This window comes from Nothobranchius furzeri, chromosome 9 (genome assembly GCF_043380555.1).
Source record: "Nothobranchius furzeri strain GRZ-AD chromosome 9, NfurGRZ-RIMD1, whole genome shotgun sequence".
In the NCBI taxonomy this organism is placed as follows: Eukaryota; Metazoa; Chordata; class Actinopteri; order Cyprinodontiformes; family Nothobranchiidae; genus Nothobranchius; species Nothobranchius furzeri.
Window position 1 is genome coordinate 63,653,030 of NC_091749.1, and position 21,844 is coordinate 63,674,873.

Consider the following 21,844-nt stretch of genomic DNA (forward strand, 5'->3'; position numbering starts at 1 on the left):
AACACTCCGGACATGGTGAAACTTTCGGTAGCAACAAATGTTTTCTGGACACGGTCAACGTTTCATTGTGAGAACGAAGTGTTATTTTCTTCCTGTCAAAGACCGGTTGGCAGACTACGGCCAACATACATGTTTCTCTGGTTCTAGTTCTATTTCCGGTGAGATCTGTCCAACTTCCGGAAGGAACCCTTCAAATTTAAGCAATCTGAAATAGAAAAAAATCAGGTATTTATATACATTTATTAACTTTAGATAATATTTATATATATATCAGTATTTTTACTTTTTGCCTTCATAAATAGCAACACATGGGTCCTTTAAAAAACTACTTTGAAGTTGAGATATGGTTGCAGCATCACCACCTGTAACCACTAAACAACCTGGGTTGCTCAAAAATACATCAGGATCTTCATTAGTCTTGACAAGTTTCAAAAACAGCACTAATGACAATTTATGAAAAACTAAATACCTTCGAGTCTTTTAATTTTTTCCAAGGATGAAAAGTCAAACACTTCAGTTTAGAAACTAGAAGTTATAAAAACTCATTTGTTCTTCTCCTTCAAAAGACTTCTTCCATTCTTTTTGATCAGAGGTGAAACAGCTTATAAGACTGTTGTTGTAAAAGAACATCTACTATATCACACACATCTCGAAGGATGAGCCAGTGTTGGCTTAACATAAAATATTAAAGTTTGATTTATTTGACTAAGTTTTCAATGGGTAGTTGAGAAAAAACTCAAACCTCCTTTTCTTGAAGCCAAGAAAGAGGTTTCTGTAAAGGCCCAGATAAAATGGAATCTGCATTGCGGCTTTTAAAAAAAAAAGAGAAAAAAAAGGGACAAGCACAAATTTAACACAGTGTTCCCATACAGACAGTTAAAAACAAACTTTTTATTTAAAAAGATTTTCTCCAAAATCAATCATAGTAAAAATTTGTTGCAATATATATATTTTTTTAATTTAAAAGTGCAGAGTACAATAATACATTTGGCCTATAACACCAGATGCATAACTTCAAAAAGCCACGCAGTCAACAGAGAAAAAAAAAGCATATGCGCAGTTTATAATAGACAACTAACATCTGAATAATGGACTAAATCCGAAACCCAAAATACTGTTCAATTATTTTAGAAAACAAATTTTCCTTTGATAGTGACGTATCAAACACAGATTGCACCATCAGCATTCGATGTCAGATTCCTAGATAAACTAACTTCATACTCAGTATACTGTTGACTTCATCTACCCAGAAAAGCTGATAGCAGTAGAAAGTGGTGACCCACTCGGACATCTGAACCTTGATTTGGAGACTCGGCAACAAAAATAACAGTAATACCATCAGAGCAAAGAGGTCACAGATTGGTTGTAGTGGAGTTCAGGAAGTCGTGTTGTATCTCGGACTTAGTGGCCATGGACAGGTCTCGCTGTTGGGGAGAAGAACAGCAGTTGTAAGGTTGAATCCCTCAGTGGAATCCCACAGAAAACAAGAAAATGATTTTAAAAAACAAACCAGCCAGCTGAGAGCATGCACACCATGTAAGCTTCAGTAAGTGACGTTCAATTTATATTTGACTTTGAGAGTGCTGGTTAAACAATGTTGAAACTCGTTTGTTAGAAATATCTGCCTCTTATTCTTTTATCGTCTGTATCTGAAGTGGACTTTTCTCAGACACCATCGTCCATCGACATCTTTTAAATCTCGCTGAAGTGAGATGGATTACTCTTGGCTGGCCGTTTAGTGTGGTGAAATTATGTCATTGCCTTATGTGTTCCCACACCTACAAATCAACTTACTATTGAGCCAGGTTTATATGTTGGTTATACTTGGAAAACTGGTGCATATTTTTATTGATTTTCTGGTGACAGAAGCATTGTGACGGTTGTTAGTTCCAGTTAGTGAGAGAACCATTGCACAACAGGAGAAATCTGAGGAAACTGCTTTAAAATCGCCCTTAATGACCGCGAGGAGAGCAACTAAAGCCTTTGCGGATTTTAGGAGGAATACTGAAGTCACATTTTTGTCTGTTGAGTCTGGATATTCGGATTACGTATTTTTTAACATGTTGCTCAACATGAACTGTCAAATCTATACACAAAGCACCCTGAGCCAGCTGTAGGGGGTTTGGGTTGGTTTTCTCTCTCCAGTTTCTAATGACCCTTTGTTAAACTAAACTTTAAAGGCACAGAAATAATTATTACCAGTTCTGATTAGTTTCAAAGTATGAATAAAACTGCTGCTAGAAACACTCCGTCTTGTAGAATGATGTTTATATGGTTTTTACATTTTTCTTTTGATTAATGCTTTAGTGAATAAACATGAACTTTTAAATCACAACTGGTCACACAAATGGAAATGAAAGGAACTTGAACATGTGCAACACATCAATTAAAAGTCCACAATAAACTGATTATTAATCCTAAACGCATCTGCAGCGTCTCAAGGATTTGTGTCAGTAACCTTGTTTTACACGTTCTGTGTCACAGTCAACTTTTTATTTTTAATTAGTTCACCTCCCCCACAAGGAAAACGCAGGCAGCAGGTATCCCCTTTCACTGCTAAAATTAAATTAACACATTTAATGCAAATTAGAATTAGCTTGAACAATAATCCTCTACAGGGGCATCAAACTCAGATCTTTTAGAAGAACATTTCAAACACTGAGACACCCCTCCACAGTGGTGGGGTTGCACCTTCCCCCCTTTTGACCAGAAACATGCAATAAAGCAGGAATTAGGGGTTGCACGACTTAATTTTTTTTAAAGTCGACAGTCAAGTAAGGAAAATAGAGTCGACTTCGACTAGTCGTTGATGACGTCATACACCTGAAGCGGCGGGGGGTGGGGGGGTGTCGGTTGGTTCGCTGGAGTTTTTGACAATTAAAATTGCGCCCACATTTTCAAAGTTAAACACATTTCTTTTAACAACGGTAGTTTCTGCTTCAGCCCTCTCCCCCCTCCCCCTGCGCAGCGGCCGCAAACTCACTGATGCGCCTGCAGCCTCTCGGAGTTCCTGCTGCTCTAAACATTAAAATAATTATTTCATTTTCTGTTCCTCACATCTGATTACCTTCAATGGTGTCTGTTTGTTGCAACCACCAGGTACAAAAACTAACTTGTTTATATTTGACTATTTTTCTGTCCTGCCTGTTTATTATCTTCCTGCATCTCCTCTCAATCCTAAAGAAAAACTGCTACCTGGGTTCATATATATTCACCTTATGAGTTACCTTTGAACTGCAGTTCTAAAAGATCTACTGACCGCAAAAACAGCGGAGTGCGAGCTGCTTGCTGACCACATCAGTTAGGTGCGTCACCGGAGGACAAAACAGGTGATGCACCCCGCTCCACAGCAGCGGGATGCATCAGGCAAAAATAAAAGACAGAAAGCATAAAAGGAAATGAGCCGACATGAACGATCGCATTACATTTGTTTTTGAGTGGTGACACCTGATTTGATAATGTTACTGTGGCCGTGCTCAGGACGCAGATGTCTGGAGCGCGTCAACGATCAGAGCTTTGCATGCGCAAGCTGGTTAAGGTTAGGATGGGGGTGAAGGGAGGGTTAATTGCAAGAGGGAAAAGGTCACAATTTGGTTAAATGTCAGTTTTACGGCGGGTGTCAGTACCAACGCTCTGGCACAGCGCGCCGCCTCCGCCTCGATCCAGACGCGCAGGGGCTCGTCACCTGCTGTCTTTTCTGAGGACTGCATTTTGTCATTATCACGTGACAGCGACTAGTCGATGACAGGCATAATAAGTCACTACAGAGCAGTGAGGTCGACTAGTCGACTAGTTCATACAACCCCTAGCTGGAATTGTCAGGATTACATAGTTTTATGGTTTCAAACACACCTGGACTGAACCGATTCAGTGCTGACCAAGTCCCTCTAAAACATAAACTTATATCATTTAGAATTTCAACAGGATTGTTTTGTTCTAGCACAGCAAAGAGCCAATAAATAAACAAACAATGAAAGCTGGAGTAAATGCATTAGACAAAAGAGTCAATTACCACAAACTCAGAATACGTGCTGGCAACAGAGGCTATGCTGAAGTTACGATGTGGGGTCTGCAACACACCACTAAGGGGACTCCCCTTCTGCTGGGGCTTGTTCTCCTTGTTGCAGCACTGAACTCTGGGGTGGGGGGGCCTACCGGCACCCGGTGTTCGTGCTGCTGGAGCCTGGAAGATGCACAAGTCGGAGTTCCATCGGACACATAAGATGCAATAGGAGACAACCCAAACATCTCCATGTTATTACCTTGTGTAATATTTGGATAAATCCAGTCACAAATCACAAAATGGCACAGCTTACTGGGAGTTGATCCTAAATATGTTTTCACTCAAATTTCCTGGGATTTAAAAAAAAAACTGTGTGTGAAAGGTCCACCGCCAAAAGAATAAAGCCAACCTTGTTAGCGGAGAGCGGGATGCAGGGAACAGGCGAGTGACACACAGTTCCTCCGTAAGCAGAGCGCATGCTGCTGTTAGAGGTGGCGCTAGAGAGGCTGGACGTAGCATTGAACTGGTGAAAGGCACAGAAGGTGATCGTGTTAAACAATAAAAATAAAAGATGAAACAGATCGTTAAAAGTTCAGCCAGAAACTCCACCTTTCGTGTTTTATTGGGAGTAGGGGTGCCAACGAATCTGCGTTTGGTTGGAGTTCTTATAGTTCCATACAGCATGTCCTCCTCAGACTGCTTGCTTTTCTTCATGTGCTGTGAAGATTTTTGGAAAGAGAACGATTCACCACATTTCATCATAAACACATTTCTGAATGCATGACCTACAGCTTGCTCGCCCACCCTCTCGAGTTTCTCTTTTTCTTTCTCCACTTGGTGCAGCTCCCACTGTTGTGTCACATACTGCAGGAACTTCTGACCATTCACCGTGAACTCCTGGCTGTGCTCCTCCTCTCACGCATCAATATGGTCTTTTAGCTTCTTTTCAAGCTTCAAACAAAATCACAATTAAAACTGCAAAAAGATCTTTGACATTTAGAAAGTTTGCAGCCGTCTTCATGTCTTACCTTTGGAAAGTTTTTCTGGAGCTCTGATCTATGCTTCTCCTCTTTAAGGAGATTTCCTCCTCGGTTTGTGAACCTTGCTGGATCGGTTGCTTTTTTCTATAAATATTTAAGGTAGTAAATGTAATAAACAGGGTATCTGCAGGTTTAAGGGAGCCAAATTTAATACTTTAAGACCTTTTTAAGGCCACTTTGACCAAATTAAAGCTATTTTTAAAATTAAATTTAAGCTATAATTTCCAGCTATAGAGCTCTGGACCCCACGTGACTCTCAGTTAGTAGACGCGTTATATTGGCAGGTAAAAGAAGCTAAACAAACACGGATGTAAACATGAACGTGAACGGGATCGGCTTGGATTTTACTTCGTCTGAGTTTACTTCACACTTTAAAACCGAAGAAATAGTTTTATATAGTCAGAAATTAAATAGACTAAACATCTCCGACCCTTACCGTGCCCCTGGGATACTTTTTAAAAATGCCAGAAGCTGTCGGAGTGGACTTCTTACCGGACCTGGCCGGGGAACCCCTTGGGATTTACCCGGAGGAGCTGGCTCAGGCGGCTGGGGAGAGGGAAGTCTGGGCCTCTCGACGCTACATGCCCCCGCGACCCGACTCCGGATACGCGGATGAAAATGGATGGACAAATAACAGATTTACACGTAAGTAGTTTAAATAGAGTGCTGTGCTGTTTGAATGTATAAATTGAACACCAAGAGAAATCACTAGTCTGATTTTGTTCCGTGAATAAAATAAATATGTCAGGCAGGAGCGTCTCAGGATCTGTCTGAGATCTGTCTCGGTGAGACAGATAATAGCAATCCAAAGTGCTTTTTATGTGTGATCTGACAATTGATCAACCATTGCTTAAAGATGAAATACAGCTTAGCCGGTTAATTGCTGTGATCATAAAACACGTAAACGGCAGCACGCAGAACTCACAAGGCAACGTTTTACGTGATTTTTACTTGTTGCTATGAGTAATAAGACAGAAAAAGCCACACCAAAATAACTTTAGGAAGCCCACTAAGAATCATAATAAAAGCATTTAAAATAAATACCATACACAGTTGAGGAAACGTTGGTTTAAGTACCTAATATGAAGTAGTCGCTGCACAAGTGAAAACCTTTACTCTCAGGGTCCCACAGCTTCATTTTAGCCCGGCCCCGGTCACCAGTGCGTTTTATTACAATGATCCAACGTTTGCGGCACTCCGGATCTTGGGGAATCCTGTAGATGGCTCATTCCTTATGCCGTCCGTGTCTGTTCTGCATCCTGGGGCACAACAGGAGTTTACCATATTTCCTGGCTGATTGAGTTTTCTGACAATAACAAATAGTCCAGCTGCCGGCTTCTACCTGCCAAATGGCGCCGTTTCGATTTGAACTGTTGCATGCCGGGAGAAGTGACGTCAACTCCCGGAGCTCTATTGCCTGGAACCGGTGCTAACCACGTCGTGAACGTGGGATTAGCCATCCAGTTACCATTAATGTTGCACTTCCCCATGGCGCAAACTCCCACTAGCATGCTCATCTAAAAATAGCCCCCTTTCACAACCAACCGAATGTGTACGGTTCCGCTTACGGCAACATCATACACAAAAAATGCTGAACACTAACTAGAAATTCACGAAAATTTTATAGAAATAAACAAATCTTGTTTATTGGGCCTTTGGTAATTTAAGACCTTTGGAAACTATTTAAGGATTATATGTAATTTTTAAGGATTTTTAAGGCCTTAAATTTGGAAAAGCAAATTTAAGACTTTTAAAGGACCTGCAGATGCCCTGAATAACATCTTAAATATTTAGCTTTGTGAGGTGATTATAGGAAAACAAACATGAAAGACCCATGATAACGTGGTACAGTCAAAATCTTCACAACAACAATGACTACAAGCACTAAAAAAGTGCAAATTATGCCAAGATCATCATTAATTAGACACCTTCTACTAAATAAGTTACGATCTATTTAAACAAGGGTACTTTTGGCACTCTAAAAGGTGTTGTGTGTGAACATTCTGCTTAGACAAGACGTTTGTGAAAATCCTGGGATCAGATGAACTGAACCCACCTCCAGCTCCAAGAAGAGTTTCCAATTTTCTTCCCATTTTTGGACACCTTCAAAAAGTCCCTTGTGGGTCTCATAATGCCGTTTTAAACGCTGAATCTCAGCATCGTGTAGAGCCATTAGCTCTTCATTAAAATCCCCTAAAAAATAATAAAATCTGTAAACATAATTTAATACAGAGTAAAATTAAAATTGTAGCAGCTGCTTGAAAAATAAATCAAAAATAAATAAAACTCACCACAATAATATGGCACAAATGCCTGCCGCTGATCGATGCTGAAAAGGCACTTGTCCCAAAACACAGCGATCTCAGAGCGAATGGCATCTATGACGCTGCGAATGTTTCGCAGTTTGAGCTCCTCCAAACGCTGAACTTCTGCTTGTAACTAAACAAGAAAAGTATAGAAATAAGATAAAGAGCAAATATAAGTGATCATGCGGAAAAAAAAAAACAGCAGCACAGTCTTCTCACCGTCTCCAGGTTCCTTTTCCTAGATGAGACCATGTGTTCGTTCAAAGCTTCCCTCTCCACCTGACGAGTCTGAAGTCGGTCCCACAGCTGGTGGATCTTCTCCCTGAGGGCCTCGCATGTCGCCTCATTTTCTGCTTTATGTTCCTCCAGCTGCAGGAAGAAAATGAAAAAGAGTAGCAGCATTTTAACTGAAGTGTATAAAATGTAGAGGTGCTGAAAAAAATTGATTTAAGTTTGAATCGGGATTCTTATTTATAAAGATTCAGAATCGATTCACAAAGGTTCAGAATCGACTCCAGGAACTGAACTGTTTGGCATGTTACAGGTGTGAGATGCACTTTTGTCTGTTTTTTGGCCTTTGTTAGGAGAGTCAGTACTCCGTTTACTTTTGTGGTCCCATAAATTGAGATGATTTATTTTTTAATCTGCTGATAAGAGGGCACTTGAATGTAATTTTTTCCATACTCAGAAATTTGAGATATTCTCATATGTATTTTCTAAGTTGACAAGTGAGTACTCAGGATTACTCGTGTGTTAATTTGAAGTTGTTGATAAATGAGAGAAAACATTTTCCTGTGTAAGAAATCTGAGGCACTTTTTTTAAACAGGTTGAGGACTCAAACGTTAAACTTGTTTCCACAGATACTTAAAAAGTATTTGACCGTATTACTTTCAAAGCTACTGTTAGGTAACTAAAGATTTGTTATATTTTACAAGGTAAGTAAAAATAAATGTTGCATTTTGGTCAAAAGATGGTTTCTGTTTACAGTTTTAGAATCACTTTATTTCACCTTGTAAATTAGCTTTTTTTTTTGCATGACCAGTTTAAAGTAAAATAAACCATTTCCCATAGCTTTAACTAACTTGCACAACAAAGTAGTTAATCCTGGAGCTGACACCCTTTGTTAATATTGATTGTGAATCGATTTAAATGAGAATCGGAATCGAATCAAATCGTGAGTTGCTCTGAGATTCACATCCCTAATAAAATGCATAACGCCATCTTTAAAGACCCAAGTATGAAAAGTATTGAAAAAGTTTGTGATTTTGAGGGGAGGTGGTTAAATGAAAAAGGAACCCTTGTCTTCTAACCCCCTCTCCCACCTAGATTATCTACACACCCAACCGAAACATGCAAGAAACCCCTCCATCTATCAGACAGCTTTGTGAAGGCTCACCTTCATGGTTTCCGGACCTGCAAGCGCTAGTGTCCGGCTCCCGGTGGAGGCTCCCGTGGAGGGCGGACGCCCTTCTCCAGGCGGATGAGATAATCAAACATCCTCCGGAAATAGGCCAACGGCTGTGGGTCTGGCTGCTGAGCGGTCACGCTTAGAGGCTTCTGGGCTGCCGCATGATGTGGTCGCCACGATTCAGAGTGCGCGGGCGCCCTCTACCATTGCGTCTTACGCTGCTAAATGGGCAGCTTTCCAGAACTGGTGCGCAGAACGGAATGTTCAAGCGCTCTCCTGCCAGCTGGCGGATGTCCTATCGTTTCTACAGATACTGATGGATAGGGGCCTCGCATTCAGCACTGTTAAGACATATGCTGCAGCTATCTCATCCTGTCATCAGGGTTTTGGAGATAGATCTGTTTTCAATCATCCTGTAACCGGATTACAGGATACAATAAGATAATTAAAAGAAAAAATAAACAAATGGGCCAATAATTAGGTTCGGGGAGAATTGGAGGTTGTTTAAGAATGACTGGAGTCACGGGTATAGCATGAAACGGTTTATATACTAAATTTTAATAATAATGGGAAATATAACACATAAAGATAACACACAAAAACAGATGAAAACAATCGACAATAGTAAAATGGTCGGTATGAGATTTGATCATATGAGTCACAAGTCAGCCGGCGTCAAGTCAAATCCCCACGCTTGGGGTGAAAGTCAGAGTCCGGTGGTGCGATTTTTTCCTACCACACCGTTGAGATTGTTCACAGAAGAGAGCAGTCTGCTCTTCAGTTACTTGAGATGTCCTGGTTCGTTCAGTGGTTAAGGCTCGCCATCTCCCTCGTCAGGAAGAAATCCAGTTCTCGTTCCAAGTGAGTGATCATAGGAGTCGGGATCAAACCCAAGGAAAAAAAAAAACCCAGCCTGTAAACAACAGGACTGTTAGCGAGTTGGCATCGACCCTTCTCGTCACATCACAGCATAAAGTCTTACAGACTTAAACAAATGCTTCACTCTATTGGCATAGCCAATCATGTTTGGGTTCACAGTTCAACTAACATAACATCAATTTGATTGTCTATTAAAATAATTCTCAGTAGCTCTGGAAATATAATTACATATGACAACAATTGTTCAGCTCAATAGGCTCAGTTAGATTCTATTACTCTACACTATTCAACAAGAAATACATTCATGACAACAAGGATACATTTAGTTGTGTTTCTATACAGCATTGTGACACCTTGTATATCTGTAACCCAATAAATAAATAAATAAATAAATAAATAAATAAATAAATAAATAAATAAATAAAATGTTCTATAACAAAATTCAACAAAATATAAATTCTGGTCCTTTGGTCCACCTTTGTAAAATAATTCCTCCCTAATCAGTTAGCTTTTATTTATTTTTATTTATCTATTTTTTTTATTATTAAATGTTTGGTTAAGGGACGCATTGCTAATTCTATGGCGTTAGCTATAACGCCCCTGAGGACCTTGTACATCTAGGCCGTACCACCATTAACTGGCGGTTTGAGCCGTTAACTCCTGGGAATCCCATATGCCCTACCGCCGTTAACTGGCGGTTTGAGCCGTTAACTCCTATATGCCCTACCACCGTTAACTGGTAGTTTGAGATGTTAACTCCTGGGATCTAACATCTAGCAGCCCACTGCTGTCACCTCGGTTGCTGTAATTAGCTTTTTGAATTTAATAATTTACTGAATTTAATCTCATTCACTCACCAACGCGCTCCAACGGTTCCCTCCTACAGAGGATTGGTTCACTCTGTCGTCTCCACACAAATCTATAAGAATGGAATTAATTTGATAAGCTATTTAAGTTTCCTTTTTTTTTTTAAGTTGCATCGTTAGCTTTTTCTCTTCTTTTTTTCTTTACTCACCGCGTTGGTTCCAAGTTCCTAGCTCTTATTAGAAGGAGTCAAGTCCGCCTCTCCCTCTATCTATGCGGCACCCAAATCAGGGTTCTTCACGGCCTCGACCGTTGTTTTTTTTTCTCTCTCTCTCTCTCTCTAACCGCTCAGTCTTTGCTTTCTGTATCTGCGTGCTGCACAGCCGTTTGTCTCTCCTCTCGCTCAGCTGCGTCGCACGGTTTTATTTCGCGGAGGCGGGACTTATTTCTCTCAGCCAATGAAATTTCAGATTCCCACCTGGACCAATAGTATACAGCTTTCCTTCTCTGTTTCTGTTAGTGATGTTCAAGATTCTTGTTTTAACCGATGTTTAATATTAAACTCGTTATTTTAGTTATTCACCCTTCCAATAATTCATTATGAAATTATCTATTAGTTAATTAGATATCTATTAATTAGTATTGTTAATTTCCTTAATTTATATTTTATATTTTATCTAAATTGAGGATGGATCATATTAGTAAGCCAATTAGTTAATACCTCATTAAGGTTCTAGCTTCTGGGTTACATCCTCCCCCATTAAATATCATGCACGTCCCTGTGCATTGTTTCTACGGGGTACACAACTTCTTGAGTAAGAGAGTCAATAAAAGCTTTATTAAGTCCTTGGAAAAGGGACCTAACTACGGTCACTAGTGGATTGCCCAATTGAGAGTAAGTTAGTCTTTGAGGAGGCTGACTACTTCGTTCAGATCTCCTGACATACATCTCTGGTTGCACAGTATCATGCTCATCCGTTTCAGTTTGATTCTCAACTGAGACAGGACGAAGTGAGCTCTCTGTTTCCGACAGAGCTGATGAGCTATTCTCTAAGACTTTGGTCTTTTCAGATGTATGTGTCTGATCGTGTATGATGGGTTCAAAACTTACATCACGTTGCTGCGACTTTAGGACACCATCCAATTGAGGTAGGTTTGTGTTAGTTTCATCCCCCGTTTCTACGTCAGGTAAGTATACTTCGTTTTTTTTCGTTTTTTCAGGTAAGTATGTTGCTGCTTCTTTCACTCTTTCAGGTAAGAATGTCGCAGTTTCACTCATTCTGTCAGGTAAGAATGTTTCGGTGTTGATGCCTTTGTCAAGTAAGGACAATTCAGCATTTTCATTACCAGCTAAGGTTGGTTCCTTGCGATCCCCTGTGTGTAAGGATAGTGTGTTTTGTTGTTGAATATTATTTACCGGTCCTGAATCTGCTATGAGTTCCCTATTTGGCAAGGTGACCGCTATTTGATAGGATGGTCGGTTTAGCACTTGTGGAAGATCAGAGTGATAAAACTCATCTACCTCTTCGTCAAGTGGCTCATCTGGGTCAGGTTCTAAGGCTGAACTCTGTCTTGTATGAGGTCTGCTAGGTTTCGTAACGCGTTCTGTTTCATTTTCTAATGAAGAGAGAAAACCACAAGGCAGTAAAAGATCTCTGTGGAGTGTTCTGTTGGGTCCTTCTCCGTTCTCTGGTTTTACAGTGTATACTGGCAAGTTTTCCATCTGTTTGAGAACTATATACACTGTTTGCTCCCATTTGTCTGCTAATTTATGCTTTTCTCTTAAGCGAAGATTTCGGACTAAAACACGATCTCCCACACCTAGTGTGGACTCACGAATGTTTCTGTCGAACCGTTCTTTGTTCTTCCTCGCTGTTTTTTGAGAGTTTTTTATGACAATGTCATAACTCTGTTCCAGATGACTCTTCAGTTCTTTAACATACTGAGAATGAGTTATAGAGGGCTTGTTCAAATGCGGTAACCCAAAGGCAATATCTATAGGCAACCGAGGCTGCCTACCGAACATTAGCTCGTAGGGAGAGTATCCCGTCACGTCATTTTTTGTACAATTGTACGAGTGAGTAAGTGGTTTTACAAAATCGCGCCAGTGATGTTTCTCAGTGGCTTGTAAAGTTCCCAACATGCTGAGTAATGTACGATTGTACCGTTCAACGGGGTTGCCACGAGGGTGATAAGGGCTCGTTCTGACTTTACGGATACCAAGTAAAGAACAAAGTTCCTTGATTGTACGTGATTCGAAATCCCGTCCCTGATCACTATGAAGACGCTCAGGAAACCCGTAGTGGACTAAAAAATGTTCCCACAGGTTCTTCGCGACGGTGGTGGCTTTCTGATCTTTGGTTGGGATGGACACTGCATACTTTGTAAAATGGTCTGTAATCACTAAGACATCTTTAGTGTTCTTACTGTCTGGTTCTATGGAGAGAAAATCCATGCAAACTAACTCCATAGGTCTGGTGGTGGTAATACTCACCATTGGAGCAGCTTTGTCAGGGAGGGCCTTCCGACGGATACATCTTTCGCAAGTTTTAACTTTGATTTCGATATCACTAGCCATTCTTGGCCAGTAAAAACGGGACCGAATGAGATCTGTCGTACGTTCAACCCCAAGATGCCCCATATCATCATGTAGGCTTTGCATGACTGTTGAACGTAATGAATCAGGCAAGACTAACTGCAATGATGTCTCTGGTCCTAATTGGCGTCTCCGGTACAGTAAATCATTTTGAAACTCAAACCGTTTCCACTCTCTCAAAAGGTTAAGAACCACCGGGGGTTCTGCAATAGTATCAGTTGGTGGTTTATTGTCAGTCATAAGCAGCTGAATGACTCGGCCAATGGTTGGATCTTTCCTCTGCAAGGAGACAAGGTCAGCATGGTTATACTTGGGCACAGCAAAGAAACTGTCACTATTGTCTTCCAACTGGAATAGGTCTGGAATGGCCGCTGCAGACATGGCAAGTGACTGAACTAAACCACAAGGAGAATCAGTCTCATCCAAGACCATGTGCTTTTGGCATGTTGCCTTCACTGCTTCGGCTTGAAGTTGAAGCTCGACTTCTTTGACAGAGGATAAAAGATGAGATCGGAACTCATCTAGTCGTTGGCATTCCTCAGTGAATTTTGAGTTGTCTTCAGGTTTATCATGCAGCCTCCTAGACAGGCCATCCGCGTCAACGTTCTGTGTACCTGCACGGTATCTGATGTCAAAATTATAGGTGGACAACGCAGCTAGCCAACGATAGCTCGTTGCATCGAGTTTTGCCGTTGTTAAGAGGTAAGTTAACGGATTATTATCAGTAATGACAGTGAATGTGTTCCCATACAAATAGTCATGAAACTTATCTGTTATGGCCCACTTTAAGGCTAGAAACTCCAACTTGTGCGCAGGGTACCTAGTTTCACTAGAGCTTAAACCGCGACTTGCATAAGCGATTACCTGTGTGACACCGTTTTGCACTTGGTATAGCGCTGCACCGAGTCCGGTCGTACTAGCATCTGTGTGTACTAGATATGGGAGTTTTGCGTCAGCGTAGCCAAGAACTGGCGAAGTGGTAAGTTTTTCAATAATAGTTTGAAAGGACTTCTCACAGTCTTGGCTCCAACGATTCCCAAAGGGTTCTTTGGGGTTCAAGTACTTTGATCTACATGGTGGTGTTTTAAAGTTTTTCCGTTTGGGTGGATAACCAGCCGTGAGAGACGTTAGTGGCTTGACAATATTTGAGTAATCTTTAACGAAGCGTCGGTAATAACCGGTAAATCCTAAGAAAGATTGGAGGTCCTTCAAAGTCTGAGGCTTCGGCCATGTTTTGAGTGCTTCCACCTTATCTGGATCGGTTTTTATGCCATCTCGAGATACTATATGTCCAAGATAACGCACAGATGTCTGGAAAAAACGACACTTATCTGGTGATAGCTTGAGTCCGTATTCTCTAAGCCGTTCAAGAACGTGAGAAAGTCTGGTTTCGTGTTCTTCCAAGGAGTTGGAAAAGACGATCAAGTCGTCTAGGAAAACTAACACTTCCTTCAGATTAATGTCCTTCATACACTTTTCCATAACCCGTTGGAAAGTGCTTGGAGCATTTGTTATTCCTTGTGGCATACGGTTAAATTCATAAAACCCAAACGGGCAAACAAAAGCAGTTTTAGGTTTATCCTTTTCACACATCTCTATTTGATAGTAACCTGACTTGAGGTCCATCACAGAAAACCACTGTGATCCAGCGAGAGCAGAAAAGGACTCCTCCAAGTTAGGCAGGGCATATGCGTCGCGAATGGTTTGCAGATTAAGCTTTCTATAGTCTATACATAGACGTACCTCACCATTCTTTTTCCGAACTACCACTATTGGTGAGGCAAATGGAGACTCCGACTCTCTTATTATACCGGTTTCCAAGAGGGCTTCCAAATGTTTTCTCACGGCTTCATAATCATGTGGATGGATCGGCCGAGATTTCTGTTTGAATGGGGTCTCGTCTTTTAAGTTGATGTGATGTCTTATCTGTTGTGTATGACCAAAATCAAGATCGTGGTGCGAAAACACATCGGAGTAAGTGTTAAGTTTGTTGGTGATCCTCCCTTTCCATTCTTCGGACAAGGGCGAAGTACCGAAGTCAAAACTGAGAGGAGGGTTTGAAGGTGAAGTCTGTTGCTGCGAACTACACGCCGCAAGTACTTTCTGATCACTTTTGTCAGGTTCTGGATATGGCATAACACGATCGGCTTTAACTAACTCAGCGATCACACAGTTAGTGGGTAATGTGATGTCATGGTTAGTTTCGTTTCTTAGTACAACAGGTACTTTGTATGGACCATGTGAAGGTAAGGAAATGAGGCAACAGTCTACAATTATACCCCCTGGTAGAGAACCATTGGTGGGTTGTTCAATGAGTGCATAAGGCTCATGCTTGTTTTGGCTGGGTTGCATAAACCCTTCTAGTAACAGTTTTTTATTTGCAGGGAGAACTTCTTGGGTTCTCCCTCGAAGCTTCACCACACCAACTCGTCCATCTTTGCTTTGTTTTTTTCTGACTGCTAAGGCTTTTAGCACGTGTTGGTACCCATAAGAGAGTGCCTTGGAATCAGGTAAGTTATTGGCAGACAATTGCTCATACAAAGGATCGAGTGTGTTTGTGCCAATGAGTAGTGGTGTATCAGAGTTTGAGCTTATATCCGGAACCACTAACGCAAGGGTAGGTAACTCAAGTCCAGACTGATCGAGCTCTTTTGGAAATGTGACACTTATCTCTATGTATCCTAAATAAGGAACTGCTTGACCGTTTGCGCCCTCGACTTCTAACAGATTACTGATGGGTTTAATTGAGAGGTCAGGTAAGTGTTCTTGGTAAAAAGAATTGGCAATGGTGGTTACCTGGGACCCTGAATCCAGTAAACAATTACATTCAACACTGTTAACTGAGACTGTAGCTGTGCATCGCCCACCCACTAATCTTTTGGGAAGTTTTGGCACTGAATGAGCGTGAACTGGCTTGCAAAAAAGTCTCTCTGTCCTTTCCTTAGAGGGACTTGGTTCTACTTTAGCACCTATCTGTCCCACGATAGGAGCTTCTACCGGTTTAAAGGAGGAGACTGAGCAATTGGCTTTGACATCTCCCACTCGCGCTGCTTCTGTCTAAGAGCAAGTCTTTTAGTTGCAACTAGTGCTGGATTTGGCTCGTTGCTACAGCTAGAAGCTATGTGCCCATCTTCTCCGCACTTAAAACAGTATCCAGGCTTTGGTCTGGGCACCACTGCTGTTATCTGCTGAATCTGTTTGGGCTCATCTGGAATTTTAGTCCCCACACGGGGTTTTGACTCTTTTTGAGTTTTCTTTGCCTTTTTATCTGTGTTGTTAACCTTAAGCTGTGCAATTTGGCTCCTGAGCTCAGCGATTTGTTTGCGTAAGTCATCACAGTTATCATCTATTTCCAGTTCACAAGTGTTTTTACTCTGAGAGCATGTTGTTTGCACATTTGAATACACTCTAGTTCGTTGTGCCCCTAAGTGTTGTTTCATGCGTGCTGCTTTAGTAGCCTGTTTGTCTTCTTCAGTGCGCAGTTTGAGGAGAAGTGCTGTAAAATGAGGCGGGTTGTCTTTCTTTTGTTCGAGTTGCAGGTTTGAAATCAGCGAGCTGTCCCAACAGCCTCTGCAAAACTGCTTGAGCAGCTGCTGGTCGGCGTCACTGGAGGAAATTCCATTCCTCTGAATAACTAGGTTTAACAAGGTGTATAACCTCTGAAAGTAATCGGAAGGTTTTTCACCACTGTCCTGGTTTGTGTTTAAGAAGCGAGCAAAGAGCTCGTCGCCGTCTTCGACAGCTGCGTAAGCTGAATCGAGATGTTCAAGGTACGTTTCCGGGTCGGATTTTGGACTAAGAGCTTTAACGATGCTCGCTGCTGGGGCTGACAGACTCTCCACGATTCTTCGTACAATTTGGGACTTGGTGAGTGAAGGATCATTTATGCATAACACTACACTACTACGCCAAGTATCATAGTCAGTTTCAAAAGAAGGGTGTGGAACTCGCCCTGAGAACGGTTTTAGTCTGTATTGTGAAGTAGGCGGAGGGATAACCTCACTGCTTTTAACAATGTGTTCCACAATAACTCGCTGAACCTCAGGTGTGTTTAAAAGATTTGGTGGAATGCAAGGGTTTTGTTTTCCAGTCTCTGTAGGTGGACAATTGTCCTTTGAGTTGTTCATATAGTTAACTTCTGGTGTTAAAGGCAGGGAATATGTAACTTGGTCACTATGGAGCATTGGCTCTAGTTCAGTGACTGGTTCAGATGCATGGGTATCCCTTCCTAAAGATTCCCCAATTTTTGCCAGTTCCTCCATTAGAAGGTCTTTAAATGATTGATTGCTACGCGCAGCTATGTCCCTGAGCTCTGACAGATAGGCATCAGTGGCAGATGTGCTAGTTTCTAGACTGTACGCGCTGGCTAGGTCTTGAATATGGAAGAAAACATCTGGGTTCCTAGTACAAGGTTTGTCATAGGGTAAACATTGTTTCTTTAATTCCTTAACAGTGGCTTCATGTTGAAACTCCACAATAATCTGATCACAGTTTGGTAACTTAATGCGCCTGTTAACTGGTCCGAATCCTTCCATAAACCCAAAGATTTCGTTATCAAGGTCTGTATCAGTTAACCCACTGATTAAAACAGCATTTGAAACTTTGACCTTTTCTGTTTTCACAACTTCCATTTTAAAACACTCAAAAGTACCAATAATGCCAAAATGGCAAACCACTGTGACCTCCAGGCACTCTTATGATGTCAGTCAATGGTTAGCTAAGGTAACAACTCTACAATTCTCCTGGCTGGCTCGCCAAGTTTTATGTAACCGGATTACAGGATACAATAAGATAATTAAAAGAAAAAATAAACAAATGGGCCAATAATTAGGTTCGGGGAGAATTGGAGGTTGTTTAAGAATGACTGGAGTCACGGGTATAGCATGAAACGGTTTATATACTAAATTTTAATAATAATGGGAAATATAACACATAAAGATAACACACAAAAACAGATGAAAACAATCGACAATAGTAAAATGGTCGGTATGAGATTTGATCATATGAGTCACAAGTCAGCCGGCGTCAAGTCAAATCCCCACGCTTGGGGTGAAAGTCAGAGTCCGGTGGTGCGATTTTTTCCTACCACACCGTTGAGATTGTTCACAGAAGAGAGCAGTCTGCTCTTCAGTTACTTGAGATGTCCTGGTTCGTTCAGTGGTTAAGGCTCGCCATCTCCCTCGTCAGGAAGAAATCCAGTTCTCGTTCCAAGTGAGTGATCATAGGAGTCGGGATCAAACCCAAGGAAAAAAAAAAACCCAGCCTGTAAACAACAGGACTGTTAGCGAGTTGGCATCGACCCTTCTCGTCACATCACAGCATAAAGTCTTACAGACTTAAACAAATGCTTCACTCTATTGGCATAGCCAATCATGTTTGGGTTCACAGTTCAACTAACATAACATCAATTTGATTGTCTATTAAAATAATTCTCAGTAGCTCTGGAAATATAATTACATATGACAACAATTGTTCAGCTCAATAGGCTCAGTTAGATTCTATTACTCTACACTATTCAACAAGAAATACATTCATGACAACAAGGATACATTTAGTTGTGTTTCTATACAGCATTGTGACACCTTGTATATCTGTAACCCAATAAATAAATAAATAAATAAATAAATAAATAAATAAATAAATAAATAAATAAAATGTTCTATAACAAAATTCAACAAAATATAAATTCTGGTCCTTTGGTCCACCTTTGTAAAATAATTCCTCCCTAATCAGTTAGCTTTTATTTATTTTTATTTATCTATTTTTTTTATTATTAAATGTTTGGTTAAGGGACGCATTGCTAATTCTATGGCGTTAGCTATAACGCCCCTGAGGACCTTGTACATCTAGGCCGTACCACCATTAACTGGCGGTTTGAGCCGTTAACTCCTGGGAATCCCATATGCCCTACCGCCGTTAACTGGCGGTTTGAGCCGTTAACTCCTATATGCCCTACCACCGTTAACTGGTAGTTTGAGATGTTAACTCCTGGGATCTAACATCTAGCAGCCCACTGCTGTCACCTCGGTTGCTGTAATTAGCTTTTTGAATTTAATAATTTACTGAATTTAATCTCATTCACTCACCAACGCGCTCCAACGGTTCCCTCCTACAGAGGATTGGTTCACTCTGTCGTCTCCACACAAATCTATAAGAATGGAATTAATTTGATAAGCTATTTAAGTTTCCTTTTTTTTTTTAAGTTGCATCGTTAGCTTTTTCTCTTCTTTTTTTCTTTACTCACCGCGTTGGTTCCAAGTTCCTAGCTCTTATTAGAAGGAGTCAAGTCCGCCTCTCCCTCTATCTATGCGGCACCCAAATCAGGGTTCTTCACGGCCTCGACCGTTGTTTTTTTTTCTCTCTCTCTCTCTCTCTAACCGCTCAGTCTTTGCTTTCTGTATCTGCGTGCTGCACAGCCGTTTGTCTCTCCTCTCGCTCAGCTGCGTCGCACGGTTTTATTTCGCGGAGGCGGGACTTATTTCTCTCAGCCAATGAAATTTCAGATTCCCACCTGGACCAATAGTATACAGCTTTCCTTCTCTGTTTCTGTTAGTGATGTTCAAGATTCTTGTTTTAACCGATGTTTAATATTAAACTCGTTATTTTAGTTATTCACCCTTCCAATAATTCATTATGAAATTATCTATTAGTTAATTAGATATCTATTAATTAGTATTGTTAATTTCCTTAATTTATATTTTATATTTTATCTAAATTGAGGATGGATCATATTAGTAAGCCAATTAGTTAATACCTCATTAAGGTTCTAGCTTCTGGGTTACAATCCCCTCACAAAACGTTTTCTAAAAGGTGTCAGGAGGAACAGACCTGTGTCCCGCCTGCTTTTTCCCCAATGGGATCTAACGGTGGTTCTGCGTGGCTTATCTGGAGCCCCATTTGAACCCTTGGACCAGGTCTCACTCAAGTTCCTGTCGCTTAAGCCACTGGCGCCACTGGTTATGATGGGAATAAGAGCCATTGGAGGTGAGCAGTGGGGTCACTGCGGTTATATACCACAAGGGGGCCCACTATTGGTGGGCGTACATTTAAGCTCTTCATGACTGGCTGATGCGGAGATCATCCTTCCAATAGCAGCTAGCTTAAGGACTGCGACTAGACTCATAGAATCTGGGGTTACAATACGTAACCAATGTTCTCTCTAGTCTCTGGTCCTCCGGGATACCGATCTCCTCCCAAATGTCCTTCAGCTGGCACAGCGCTTCGTTCAGGCATGAAACAGCATCTGCGGCGAGTATCTCGCTGTAAAGTTTAAAACAGTCAGCACGAACAAAGGTTAATTGTCGACATATGAAAACAATCTACGGTTTCGTTTATAAAAGAAGTTGGTATGACAATCCCACATTAACGCTATCCCCTGGGCTGGTCATCAGACCTTTTCTAACCTTAATTATGTTCCGCGTAACCTTATTTTAACACTCACAACCCTCTGCATTACCAGTAGAAAGCTCCAGCCTTACCTCTTTCTCATTATTTAAATTAATGCACTAGACAGTTTTACTAAACCAACACTGAACGAACAACAAGCCGTAAGCCGTCTCGAGCTCGCTTGAAACCGTTTGTGCCAGGCTTATATCGCAGCATTCTGCCTTCTGATTGGTTCGCTGTGCAGGTGTGCGTACTGACAGTCACCCCTGTAGGTTGCAAGGGGCGTTGTCCCTTCGAGAACCCGTAGCCGCCCATCTCTAACGGATTACGCTACGCTTGTACCTAAAATGAACACACTTGTTTTATGGAGGTGTAGCGTATTCTTCCTTAGGTAATTTTTATACAATGAACTCATAGTAAAGGGAACCTAACGACAACATTTGAATGAAATAAACACACACTTAAAAAACACACACATTTATTCGCTTTTTACATATTTTACAGCTCTGATTTGGTCGGAGAAAGACTAAACGGGTGCAAACATTAATACTGGGCATGTATGACAAGTGGTTTCAAGAATGTGTCACTATCCAGTCCTTAGTAGTGCTGATGGGCTTCTTCATACATGGTCGTCCAGCAGAGCTTCAGTCAGTCTTGAACTGTTTGTAATAGAAGTTGTTACCACAATAAATTTATAACCTGAAACAAGACCAAACAGGTGTCTGAAAAACCACAATAATATTTTTTGTATTTGTTCTACATAATAAATACTCAACCAAAAACAAGACTGAATGAATAATTCCACATTTACCTTTCTCTCTACCGGGAAAACGGAGGGCTGAAATCTCAGAGAAAGTGCAAATATTACACACACCCCATCGCCTGCCACTTCAACAAGGTGTTGCTGTGGATCAACCTGGGACTCTGTGGCCTCATGTTCTTCATCGCCGTCAAGCAGAGTGAGCTGCATTCAATTAATAATAATAATAATAATAATAATAATAATAATAATAATAATAATAATAATATTCATGCTGCAGACAATCCTTTTCCCCTGACTGACTGCGACATAAAAAGATGCAGCAAGGAGAAGATGAAGATGGAAATGTTTGGATCAAAACAAACACGCTTCCCTGATTTATCTCATTAAACTCTTATTAGTATCTGATAACTCTCAGGGTCAGTCACAGAGAAACAAAATCAGATGTGAATTTAGCTTCAGTTTGAAATATTTCACATCACTCTGGAAATGTTTCCATTTGTATGAAGTCAGGTTGTATTTTTAGTGATGATTTTAACTGTTTCTGCAGAGCAACCTCGCTCTGGCCTCCTTCAGGCCTCCATCATCAGCTGTTACGTCATGTACCTCACCCTCTCCGCCCTGTCCAGCCGACCGCCTGAGAAGGGTACGACACAGAACA

The 21,844-nt window shown here is 41.1% G+C and overlaps 1 pseudogene; it reads right to left on the reverse strand.

Moving 5' to 3' along the window:
• Positions 1-1,122: 1,122 nt before the first annotated feature.
• Positions 1,123-20,738, reverse strand: LOC107381570 (protein regulator of cytokinesis 1-like; annotated as a pseudogene).
• Positions 20,739-21,844: the final 1,106 nt, after the last annotated feature.